This window comes from Aphelocoma coerulescens, chromosome 10 (genome assembly GCF_041296385.1).
Source record: "Aphelocoma coerulescens isolate FSJ_1873_10779 chromosome 10, UR_Acoe_1.0, whole genome shotgun sequence".
Lineage (NCBI taxonomy): Eukaryota > Metazoa > Chordata > Aves > Passeriformes > Corvidae > Aphelocoma > Aphelocoma coerulescens.
Genome location: NC_091024.1, coordinates 8,479,532 through 8,492,969, shown reverse-complemented (window position 1 = coordinate 8,492,969; position 13,438 = coordinate 8,479,532). Strand labels below are relative to the sequence as shown.

General features: G+C 41.8%; 1 long non-coding RNA gene across 6 annotated transcripts in view; it reads left to right on the top strand.

The window, feature by feature from the left end:
- Nucleotides 1-13,438, top strand: part of LOC138116313 (uncharacterized) — a 32,912-nt gene that overhangs the window by 3,689 nt on the left and 15,785 nt on the right. For 3 of the 6 annotated variants that reach the window (XR_011154103.1, XR_011154102.1, XR_011154106.1), the window contains exons 1-2: nt 4,170-10,762; nt 12,570-12,924. This is a non-coding gene — a long non-coding RNA (uncharacterized lncRNA). Of the gene's footprint in view, nt 1-4,169; nt 10,763-12,569; nt 12,925-13,438 lie in introns of those variants that run through there. The other 3 variants (XR_011154105.1, XR_011154104.1, XR_011154107.1) reach the window with 3 other exon arrangements.

Genomic DNA, 13,438 nt, shown 5'->3' with positions numbered 1-13,438 from the left:
ATTTTCTGCCTGTATTGGTGCTAAATACAATAAATGCTGGGCAGATTTTTTTTTTCTTTCTTTCCAAAGCAGAAAGAACCCTAATTAAATTGTTTTATATGGACAGTCAAGACAGACCAATTAAGTATGCATTAGTATAAAGATATATTCGAGAGATAAGCGCTCTATAGGAGCCCTGTCTAGGCAAGGTGTGGAAAGTGTCCTCTCGCAGAGAGGCTGTGAGCAGGGTTTCATATGGATTTTTCCCCACCATTGCCTCCTATACTCGAGTAACGGGCTGAATAAGTTAGCGAAAAGCCATTAGTGAAAGTGGTTTCTAAACAAAGTTAACAGGTGGATGTAGCTGTTTTTACATTTGAATAACAGTCGCACATCTGTAATACACAGCCCTGGATTTATGCAGCGCCTGTGCAGGCAATGTCCATTTGCAGAGATAAACGCCTTCGACCTAGAGCTGAGGTGCAAACGCACACGCACGGGAATAAAGTAAATATCTGGGCACCTCTGTGGGCTGCAGGACACGATGTGAGTGAGCACAAACAGACGATGCAGATAGAACTGTGAAGCCATTGTGTGGAGGCACCCAGGCTGCGCCAGACCGGCACCCACACACCAGGCACTGCTGGCTCAGACATCTCACCGGGCACAGCACACTCCTGGGGTAATTACAAGGGGAGGCATTGGCTTTCCCAGGAGTGAAATAGCAGATCAGGATAAAACATACACATACACACGCGAACTTCTCTTTCTGCCCATTTTATCACTCTGGGAAAGCTCTCGTTATGGTTAACCACAGGAAACGGTCTTTAAGCTCTTCTCCATTTCCATTATTATTACTTTTATTTTTTTTTTCTTCACTGCAGATTTTCCATGTCGTTCAAAAAAACACCCCAAACAAAAACCCAGACAAACAAACAAAAAACCTCTGAGCCCACAGCCCTGCCTCAGCCTGGTCCTGGGGCAGGCAGAGCCGCGGGATGCGAGGAGGAGGAGGGAGGTGGGCTGGAAGTTGCTGGGGCACCCTCCATCCCTGGGCACATCGTTTCCACCCGCTGAGGCTGAGCTGTGGGAGCGAGCCCTGTGCCCGAAGATGCTGCAGGGTGCGACTGGGGAATCGCCCTTTTGCCGTGACACTGCACCGCAGAGAGCGGACGGGGTTTTTCTGGAGGGGTCGGGGAAGAGGGGACCGAGGGGTTCAGGGATGCAGAGCAGCGGTGCGGGGGCTGCCCGCTTTGGTACCCATTTTCCAGCAGCGCTCTGCATGTGTCAGCCCATCCCAGGGATATGGGAGACAGGGAGGAGTAAGCCATTCCTTGCTTAGGTGCTTTAATGGCACGGTAAACAGGTTAGAAACAGACGTTTTTAAAGACTCAATTTTTCTTTATTGGTCACCTTCGAGGATAAATCATAACAGACAGTATGAGGGGCAAAGAATTCATCTAAAGGAGATCTCAGCAAGTCACTACCCGGACAATAGTCCACCTCCTGTTGGGTTGCGTATTGATCAGGAGAGGAGCTGAGGATGTCGCCACACTAAATATTTACTGATCACACACAAATAGCCGCGACTTGAACGATTTTCTCCTGTGAGGAGAGCAGAGAGAGAAGGGTAAATCATTTTATTAGTGTGTATAAAGCAAAGAGCACACTCTGGCTTGGAGTGTTTTAAGATGTGTCTTCAGCTGGATGAAAAGAGTTAGGGAAATCGATATGGAGTGATTAGACGAACCAGTCGTGTCAAAGAGAGAGGCTGTGAATTTCATGGATTTGGTTATACCGGGAGGGGGAAAATATACCGAGAGATTAAAGGGAGGAACCCATTGTAGCAGAGCCAATGAAAAAATAATATCTAATCAGAGCCGGCAAAGGTAGGGACGGGATAAGACCCACATTTCTAAAGAATCACATCAGCTGGAGAGGGATCAGGGACACACATGAAAGAGGCAAGCGGGGGGAGAGCTGGAGAGTAGGAGCCTAGAAATGCTACAGAGCAAATCTAGGAAGAGGCAGAGAAAAGTCGACTCTGTGGAGCAAAGCTGAGATGCCACGAAAATGGGGACAAAAGGCTCACGAGCGAGGGAGAGGGCTGGAGTAATCGGGCGCCCGCCTTGGAGGTGAAGTTGAGGGGTCCCCAGCCCTTGTACCCACCAGGCAGAGAGGGCTCTAACAGCAGAAGCGAGGGCACATCCAGCTCCCATCCGAGGGGTTTAAATCCTTCTCCTACAAGTTTGTCCTACCCTCTCCTTCCCGCCCCCCTCCCTCCCCACAAGCAAATGTGGTGAGTAAAATGGATTTTAGCGTTTAACCACCTCATTTTATCCACCTAATGACAAGGCTCGTAATATGTAATCTACAGATTACTGCCATTCGAGGGTGACCACAAGTGGCATAAAAAAAATTTAAAAAAAAGGAGAAAAAAAAAATCAGCATTTCTGCAAATGAAAAAAATGGCTAAAATCAGTCCTTGCTTTAAGTACTGAAGTTGGGGAGTTGCTGCTGCAGGATTTTATCGGTCGTAGGGAGCAATTTAGCCGTGGTTCAGGTACAGCCCTGGGGTGTCTCGGCGGATTAAAGAAAACTTTGCTGGAGACAAGCAAATATCTGAGTGCCAAAGGGCAGAAAGCTGGGAGTAGGGCAGGACTCTGCCAAGAGACGTTAAAATACGTTCTGTAGGGATGCTCGGGATTATTATTATTATTATTTTGCCTCGAATCCGTGATGTTTGGCCCGTGTTCACATGATACCTTCTCTCCGCGTATTTTTCTTTAGCAGAAAATAGGATGCGGCTGCAGAGAACTAAGTCAAATGGGCGAGAGAAAGTTTGAACCGCACTTTAAATGATGCTGTTTGCTGAGAGGGAGGAAAGGCATCTCAAGCTAGGAACCGAGGAGTAAAACTGATGTGAAAACAGCTTTTCACTTCTCCTCCAAGTGCTAATTTTGCTACTGTAAACAAACACTGAAGTTAGAAACAGCTGCAAATAGCCTGCCGGGCACCCAGGGCTCGGGGACCGGAGGGGGTTGACTTTTGTTCATTTCTCGGGCTGAATGTTCCCCCAGCTTTGCTTTTTTTTTTTATCCCGAAATCAGGGGCTGATGCTGATTTCAGTCGTGGAGAAGGGACAAAAAGTATAGGCATATTAAGAGCATTTCATGTGAGCCTGTGGAGTGCAGGCAGCTCGGCTGGATCACTAATGCAACAGGAAACCTCGGGACAGACTCAGCCTAATTAACAGTTTTCCATAGCTGAAGCGATTTTTAAGAATCCCAGTGGATTAGCCCAATATGTTCAGGTGTGAGGCTACGAGGGCCTATAACTCCTTTCACTATAATCTTATAACCTCCTTACCTAATTCCTTAGATTGCAGATAGGAAGAGTCTGACCCTGGAGGTCGTAAAGAGCTGGGTTTCATTAACCCTTCCCTCCCCGGCGCCGCTCCAAGGTTAACTGCGCCGGGCTGTGTGCTCGGGGGAGCGAGGGAGGGCGGCCAGGAGAAAGGGATTTGCAAGAGGGCTCGATCCGACGGGAGGGCAAAGCTTAAAATGTTTTCTGCTCCCTTCATTCCCTCCCTTCAACCAAAGGAAATATGGAAATAGGGAACTTTTCTCTCCCATGCATCCGGAGGTGCATAAATGTACGGATGTTTGTGAGGCAATTCCTCCCCTTTACACCATTTCATTACTGTTTATTATTTCTAATTTTTTTTTTTCCCCCCAAACGTGGAGGAAATGAAACATTCTAGAACCATCAGCAAAAAGCAAAGCAATCTCCATCTTTAGGACCAGCACCAATCTCTTGAGCTTCTTGTCCACAGTAGAGCTGTAATCTTTAAAGAAAAAAAAAATACCTAGAAAAGCTTCTCAGACTGTATTTGCCTGGGAACACACCTGGTTTATATTTTAATAGGTAGTTACATTGTATTGATTCAGGGTACATCATTGATGTTGAAAGTTAATAACTCTCAAATTATATCTATCTGCCTACATACATAATTGCATACACAGTATAACACTGGGGGAATTTGCATTTTGCAGCACATTCTTTGTTCTTAAATCTTTTAACGCATTGAATTGTTCCTTTGAAGAAAATGTTATTGAACCACATGTTTAAGGAAAAGATGCTTCTAAACTATATGTTTAAGCAATGAAATTGTTGAGTGAAATACAGATTTCTTTGTATCTCACACAAACCTTGCCACACGCCAATCTTAACCTACACACATCGAACTGCCTTTTTCTCCCCCCTCCCAGTTTGAAGGCAGAAATATGTGAACTGCTGAGAGAGGTGGGTACTTTTTGGTAAGTATGTTTAGATATGATCTTCAGATACATTTATTGTACTTTCAAATTCTTGGGATACTAATTGAGCTAGCAAACAATATCCCAGCTGAATGTCTCAGCTTCTTGCCTATTTAACAGGCTTTAATGTAGAAGTATATTGTAGTCACCCTTCTACTAAACAATGCAGCTGAGGAGTCAGCAAAAAATGAAAAAAACATGTTAAAACCAAATTATAATTGCTGCCTTATATCTGACTCTTCTTCCTTTCCGCAGTCCTAATGAACTCTTTAAAGTTTTATTTATTTATTTTTTTATTTCTGAATGACAGATCAAAAATAATTAGCAGAACCAGAAGCAGCCGGGAAGCTTGAAATAATGTGTCTAAATATTTCATATTGCTACTTATAATACCAGCCCTTCAGTTGTAAAAAGGAGCCATTCCCTATTTATTCTGCGGTGGTTTATAAATACAGAAGGATAGATTCTTTTTTTTTCCCAGGGCCTGCCTCAGCGATGCCATAAATAGAGATAGGGCTATCAGGAAGAAAAAAAAAGAGAAAGAATAAAATAAAAGCAAAACCCTGGACAGGAATAGAGACAGGCAGATAAATGTATAACTGCATCTGAACAATGTTACGTAGCACATTAGGAGTTGGTAAAAAAAATTAAATCTATCGCATATTTATAACCTCATAATTAAAATCCATTCTTATCTCTCCCTTCTGAAAGGTTGCAGCTTTCTTGGAAGTATTTTGAGTGCATATTTTAAACTCCATGTCTCGAATTGAATTAAGATGAGCTGTTTTGCCCAAGAGTAAAACCCTTGTTTACAATTTAATGTTTAACTTTCAGCTGCCTACCCATCGCCATATCATTTTCTTTAGATTTCACCTCCTCACATTTGCAGACTTTATTTAAAATGCTATTCGCTTATATCAAATCCTAATTTCTTATCATAAGAGCTGAGTCAATATAATCCAAAACAGTCCCCCTGGTCTGATTGAGGTGAATTGGATGAGAATCTTTCACATTCAAAGGGTTAAAGCTAAACCGAAAACTTTAAAGCAAAGAGATACCAGCAAACAGTGAAAAATGGTACATCTGCTCTCTCTTGACAAGCTTGCATTATACCACATGTAAGGAAGCCCAAATTTTTGAATCTAAGACCAGTTTTAGTTTTTAATAGGAAATAATTACATGGAACTTTATTTCCAGAGAGAATGTCCCTTCCAGCTACAGTGTTTTGCTTTGATCTAGGTATTAACTGGTAATAAAATAACCATATTTTGGATCTTAAGCATATTGATGCTTAGAGGAATGTTATGCTTTCAATCAAATTTTAACTTTATATCTGAAGGTATTCATCCCTCTTTTTGTCAAAAACCAATTTGCTCTCTTACTCCTACAGCTACTCACATGCGGTTTAGTATACTTTGTTATTTTATAGTGGAATTTGCACTATCGAGGTGGAAAACTTTTAGATGGAAGGAGATCATGTTCCAGCCTGGCAATTTGGGCTGTTTCTCATACAGGTCTCCGGTCCAGCCCTTCTTTACACTTGTTGTGCACCACCACCATGGCTCACCTCTGAGGGCGACCGCCGCGTCAGGATTTTGTTTTAAATATTCAGATTTTTTTAGGGTTTTTATTTTTAACCTGGAGAATCAATCATTTGGACCCATCCTGAACAATTAACCTCCCCATTATATTACAGCCCCAAGTGCAGTACTTCATAAAGACATGAAAAGGACATCCCAGTCAGCAGGACTCGAGCCCAGGCCTGTCACAGAGTATAAAAGGAGAGAGAAGGGGAGTTTTTATCTCTTTGCCCTGCCAATTCTTAATAGTTCTAAGTTTCGATGTGACAATAAAACAGTTTTGATAACATAGCTCATGGGTTTCTCTGCCACATAAAGTTTTCTTAATAATAAAAAAGAAGAAACTTTATCCCTGCTAAATTAAAATAGGGCAGATGTTGGATATGGTTCATATTAGCCAGCCTTTCACCCCTTTGCCCCTGGCACTAAAGTTCTGACTTTTTCTTTCTACTATGTCTGTTTCTAACTGAAAGGTATTATTCCTGCCCTGGCTCTCTTCTTCTATTTATTTTTTCAGTGTCTAAAATTAAACCTATTCATTTAGTAATATACATTCTATTTCACATTGCTAAACCTAGCCAGAGAGGGGAAACGTTTTCCAGAAAAGTGATGCACCACTGACCTTAAAAGAAAACATGCAGCAGGGAAAGCTGCTCTTAAAAGGTTTATTTCTAGAGAATTTTGTAACTCTGTTGACATTATAGGGATAACGGCTGTATTGCAATGGGCTTTCAAGGCCCAAGAGGTTTATGCTTTCTTCTGACCATAAGTCTAATAAAATTTTAAAGGTGCACAAAGTCTCATCACTTTAGATATTTAAAACTAGCATGAAAATCTCTTGGGAAACGTACATTATGGTGGATAGCCCCACTGAGAAAGCAGGGGATAGACAAAAAATATACCCTGAGTCCAAATCCAAATAAGCCCCCCCAGTTTTTTTCATGCTAGCTCTATGAAAATCCTGGCTATTAAACTCCCAAGGATAGTACAGCTCTTTTCTCCAGGGCTGTGCAGATAGAATTTATTGTCCATTTGGAATGATCAGGTTTAGGCTAATAAAAGGTCCTCTGTAAGCAGAAATGCCCAAGTTGATGTTTGGCAGAGTTTTCAATGGTGGAGTTTATACAGGACAGGGGCTCTGCACTATTTGAGATTACTCCTATCCCAGCAGCTGAAGATGATCTGACACACAAGTAAACGTTAGCAGGCAGTGACTGAAGGTTAATCAGCGCTGCTTTCTGAGCTGGGTGCTTGAAAGCAGGAAAAAGTGAAAGCTGCTCTCTCTAGCCCTTCCCTATGCTAAGATGCTGCTAACTTTTATGATTTTTTCCCCCTTCCTCTTTTACTATCTGTCTTTATGCCTGAGGGCCAGTGAAAGAACACTGCAGATTCTAGATTGCTTTCAGAGTTTCCCTTTGCTGATGATGGATTACCATGTCAATTTAAATGGCATAGGATTAATTTGTTTCAATGATTTCTCTTTAGGCTGAATGCCAGTCTTTTTTTCTATCTCTCTCCTTGCTCTTCAGAAAAAATAATAACAATAATAATAATAAATCCTTAAACCCCCCAAACAGTTTTGATATCCCGTGTTAAAAAGACAATAATAGAAATAGACAAGTTAGGTGTAATGTTGCAACACAGTTGTAGGTTTGAGTGTTTTTATCTCATTCTGAGGGGCTGCAGCATACAGTCAGTCACATTAAAATGAAATTGGATCCAACGTTTATTCAATAAATACTTGTCTTGTAGGTAATCCAGAACAGAGTGCTTTTGACACATAAGGACTTAATTTGTCTTGGATAACAAGTTATTAATATGGCACATTTAAACTTGCCACCTACAATAAGGTCATTTAGATCTATAATACGACTCATGAGAGAACTTCATAAAGCCAGAAACAAAGTTTGAAACTGCCTCTGAGGCGTGGAGCAGACGCACGGCTCACGGTTTGCTCTTTTCAGAAGAAAGTTCAGAGCAAGTAGGAGCCACCCAAACCCAAATGGTGTGCATCTGCTCCTCTTTGAAAGGCAAACGTAAATGGAGTAAGGAGGGGAGAAAAAAAAAAAAAGGAACCCAAACACACATTTTTGAATGAGTAAGCTTTAAAGCTGTGCTGCGTCTGCTTGCAAACTCATCGCAGCTTTGAAAGTGAAAAAACAACATTTGGTTCAGAGTGGAAATTCGCCTGCATTTGCACCCTACCTCTTCCATGTGCTTCGCAATTTACTCGCTTTTAATAATAAGTGAGGAAGTTGGAACATAATCCACCCATAAATGTTATTGCTGTAATTTGACTGCTCTGTGTTTGTTCATGCATTAGTTGTATATGTAAAGCGAAGTGGGGATGGATGGTCGGGATCCCTGTACAGCACGAACAAACAGAGGTGTTTTGGATTTCAACACCCAAACATCCTGCAATTGTTTTCAATTTTGGGGTATTTAGTTTCAGACCTGTCCTAACCCAATGGTGCCTGCAAGAGGTGCATAAGGAGGGGAATATCGTGAGAATGCTGCTCAGGACATGTTTGGTGATTGGCGGTTCGGTCTCCACACTGTGTCCCTGAGCTTTATTATTCTGCTTTTATGTACTAAGCTCTTGGTTGCTCTTGGCCTGGCAGATTCTGTCTCTTTAAGTGACTAAATCTCATTTTTAAGCTATTCCTAGGAAAAGGATGTTACACATGAGTAGAAAAATGCAGGCAAGAAAGGCTAATTGAATGAAAAGAGAGAATTAGGTTAAAAATAGAGTACAATCTAGTATCACATTTTCACTAGTGTAACCTGAAATGAAGGTGTCTCCAAGTCCCCAGTGATGTCAGAGTGTTTAGATGTTGGGCACAGATGGAGACACCTATTGAAATGTGTCTGAAGAAGATTAATAGGACTTGTCAGTGTTGGGAAAGCACTGCTTTGCTGTAAATTTCTACTAGCACAAGATGAATTACCGATGAATGCTCAGTTATCAACCCCATCACTATCATTGGACACTAAATCAAATTGAGCAGTTATCTACAATCAGAAAATTTCTTTTAAAAATAGGCATACACCTTTAGGCTTAAACTCTTTAATAAGACAATATCCTCGATGGTATGTGTGTGTTCACGAAGGGATATGATTTAAAGTTTCTATACAGAAAGCTTCTGTTCAGAAATGAGCTCCAAGTTCAGTGTGAAATCAGGGTTGTCAAACAATAGAAGATACTCAGAGAATGCTGGTTACATAATACAGAGTTCTGCTGGGGGCCTGATCCAAAATGGATTTTCATGCATGTCATTAGATTTTGGATCCATCCTTATTTATGAGAGGTTTTTTAAATCTCTGGTCTCTTCTTATTTATGGTGATGATAAACCCCCCCTCCCCTCTACCTTAAAGACTGAGCATCCAAATCATACATTAATGCAAAATAGCCATTGTGACTCAGGATATTTGTATAATAATAATACCACCCTCCAACATATTTAGGAAATTACAGTTTAGTATAATGAACTATGTGATGAAAGAGTCAATGAATAATGTTTTAAGTGAGAATATTTCTTTCTCTCCTTTATGAAAAGGGAAACTGTCACAAGCAAAACTACCACAAGCATTTACCAGCCTACTCCTGAGAATATTACCTGCATTTGCCCTGATGCTGCTGATGACAGAGATATTAAATAAGCGTTATATACTTTTAGTTTCTAGGATTTCTTTCCCTCTCACCCAGGCACTGCATATTTTATCCAAGGAGATTTATCACGGTGTGTTTTCCAAAGTCAAATTTTCCCTTTTATTAGAGACAAGGGCAGTCATTTGTGTTGAGGGAGGGAGACAGGTACAGAGCCTTTATCTGATCTGCGTCCCCAGCCACCTCTACCTTCTTAATCGACGGCAGATTCCCACTCTGGAGGATCTGGCCCTGTCTGGGTTACTTCTTAGCCAAGGAATGCATCCTTCCCTTCATCTCTACATATCACACCTGTGATGTATGCTGCTTTTTGAGAAGGGAATAATATGTTGTTTACCACATAGCACAATTTCAAAGCCTTTGTGTGTTTCTCATCTCCAGCCAAAGCTTATTATTTACCACCTTAAAAATTTACCAGGATAAGAGAAAGCAGAAGTTATTTTCTTCATTTTTACACCCTAATTTTCACGCAGCAAATACCCTGCATTAGGACCAGATTCCACTCAGATGGAAGTTATCAACTTTCAGCAGAACGGGGCTGATTTCAGCCAGCCACAGCCCGTGCCCTTCGAACACAGTCGCTTTACAGCATCCCTGTGTTTATTTTTTTTCTTTGGAGGGCATGATTCTTTAAACATATTTGTTTTACACAGAGCAGCAGTTGAATCCTAACTTTTTTCTCCCCACAAACACGTAAAGAGAATATTAATAGGGAATATTAACAGAGGTGAGTGCAGCATGATGCTAGTTAGGTTGTAGTAGCTGAGAAATATGAACTAGTGAACATAATCCATAAACTCCATTTGGTTACTATAATACTCCAATCTGTATTTATTACAACCCCACTCTGATGCTTATACAACTGCAATTGCTAGATTTATACACTCTAATGGTTTCACAATAAGAAAAACCTGTGTCTTTATCTTTCTTTTCCTGTCCAAAATAACCCCTTCCACATATACTTCAGGCTTCTCCGGACCTTGTCTGGGTTTAATCACAGGCTTTGGGACAAAATGTGCATTATTAAGAAGTATAAATATTTTCAGAAGCAATCAAAGGGTTGAAAGATTGATTCGGCATGTAGATTGGATTTAATTCGAAGCAGCTTTGTTCTAATGAGGACTACTGGGATACAAAGACGGCAGCCGCTTATGGCCACCAGTTGGGAACTTCGACTCGCTGCAGCAACCTGTCAAGAATTCCAAGAAACTGCCAGGTATTGAACAGTGAAGTGGTGGGGAAGACCATTGTCTATTGTTTGCAGCCTCCTTCGGAGGCTGGGTTAAGATTTCGTAAGTCCTTATTTTACTAAAATGATAATTAAGCTTGTTGCTGCCCACATGGCCAAATCCTGCAGTCCCTCACCTGAGGAAAACCCCTATGGACTTTGTGGGTGGCTTTGCCTTGAGGGAAAGGTGGCAAAGCTTGGCTGAGCCTCACCTCCAGCCAGTCTGGGAGCTGTGTAGCAATTTGTCCTGCTCCCAGACCTGGTTGCTTTTGCAGTGACTTATTCTATTCAGTTTTGCTATCTGCACTTCTAGATGTGATGGGACCTTTTTGCTTAGGGAGGTGTTTATCCCTAGGGAGAATTACAGCTCTGTTAGGGCTTGGAAGCTCCTGTCCTTGTTAGGTGACCCAGCAGAACTGCTGGACAGTCCTGTTTCCTGCCTGCAACATCCAACAAAACATTCATGGGATGATGCCGAACCAAAGGGGACCCTTGACTGTTTTCCCCTCAGACTTAAAAAACCCCAACAGTAAAATGTGAGTGTGGGCCATGGGGGGTGTCACGTCACAGGTACTTGGTTTCCTAAACGCCGAGCGTACAGTCAGAATCACAGGATATACAGGATCAAACACGGACCAGTTTCTCTCTCCCCTTAGGCCCCCCCTTGCCTACTTTTGTCCATAAAAGCAATAGAAAGAGAGAAGGCTTGAATTTTCTGAACTGTTTCACCCATCCACAGCTGGAATTCCAAAGCGAAATGAAAATGCCTTTAAAATCAACCCTACATGGGAGCCTGAGAGAACAAGTTTTCCTTTGTTGTAGGGTATAGTATTATTTGCTGTAGGTTTTTGATATACATTCTAAATTAGGCCTGCAAAGGAATGCTTCATCTTTAATTCATCACTCTCAGCTGAAAGAGATTAGCAATGTCTAGCACGCACCCTTCGTATGGTGCTGACCTCATCAAGTATGGCCTGAAATTAATTAGCCTCATTCATTCCAAATGGAAAAGGATAATGGAGCTGCATTTTAGAGATGACCATCACAAATTGTATGCAGCATATTTAAAATCTCTCCCCCCTCGCTCCCCTCCCCATTAAAAAAAAAAACTATGTAGATTAAAATTCTTTCCAGAACTTGCAACATGTCGGAATTATCGAGGCATTAGGAGCAGAAACCATTCTGTTTTTATTTGTGGAACTGGGAGCCACGTTTTGTATGTGTGGCTGTAAAAGCAGCAAGCCTGTCTTAATGGCAGAACACCTGGAATTAATTTGATATTTCCAGGTGCTCTGGCAAACTGGTACATCAAGCACTTGATGTTTAAACATTCTTCCACTGGCTTGCTTAAATCAATATGAAAGTGGTGTCCCTTTGTCATTCATACATGCAAAGTGCTAGCACAAACTCCAGCTTGGCTTCAGAGTCCTACATCACTCATAATCTAATTAGAAATCAGAGCAGAGCTGAAGCAGCATTCTTTGTGGATTCTTGGGCAGCAAATAGGGATACTTGTCTTTTGTTTCCCTCCTCGATTGCATCGTTCACAAGCTTTCACACCACATCTCTAAAGGTGGTTAGGTGCCTCAAGATGTTGACAGGCATGAAGGACAAGATTATTTAGGTGCCTAACCCGGGTGATTTCAAATGGAATTAAGCAACTGGATGTTACTGGGCTGGGGGGGGGGATGGTGGTGATGTGGGGATGGGGAAGAAAAAAAAAAAGCGGCCAGTGCATATTAAAAGCTCTAATTTGTTTTCCTAAACTCTAACAATGTGGGTGATGTTTTTCTAGGGTAAAGTTGCCTGCAGGGTACATTTGCTGAAGCCTGTTAATTTTTCCTGAGGTCAGCGGGTACCCAGTGTTGGGCAGCCCAGCCTCTCCTGGCCAGGCACGGTGGTCGTGTGTGCTCCGGCCGCTTCCCAAGAGACAGGGACAGTAACGAAGAACGTGGGATTTCCCAAAGGAATTTGGAAGAGGCCCATGGCTAAGACAATGGTGAGGATTGGGCCAAAATCCAGATCCAGCCCTGATTCCTTCATCCAAGTAACCCTGTGTTGACCCACGACTGCTGATGGATTGCAGCGATGCGGACCTTCCTCCCTCCTCACTGCCCTGCATCAGATCACCAGCAGGACCTGAGAGTACTGTGAGTAAGAGATACATTTTTTTCTCACACCAAATAATTCATCGCAAAACTTCAGATTTTGAAATTACAAGGTCAAAATGGCTCATATCTGCTATGCTGGGGCTTGGGGAACATTCCCGCAGTTCTTATACCCAGGAGGAAACACAGGGAAAACATTTTGTGATATGTGCTATAATCACCTCATACCCAGAAAAATGGAGAATTAATTATTTCTCTTTTAACACAAACAAACATTTGTCTTCCAAAGACTCCATTCATTAAGAACTGCCATTGAATCCAAGATTGAACCTATTGTTATTAATCCTAAATGAATTCAAGTTTGTCTACCATGAACAAAGCTGCTCGCCATCTGATAATCCAAATTTGCTCAGGAAAAAAAATGAGCAAATGTTAGAAGCAGCAGGTGAAATCATACCACAGTTATTAAGCTTTCTTTCAGGGGAAGCACAGGATAGATTAAACTGTTATGTTAGGCCATGTTGTGAGTCCACGTCAATTTTGTCTGAGATCTTAT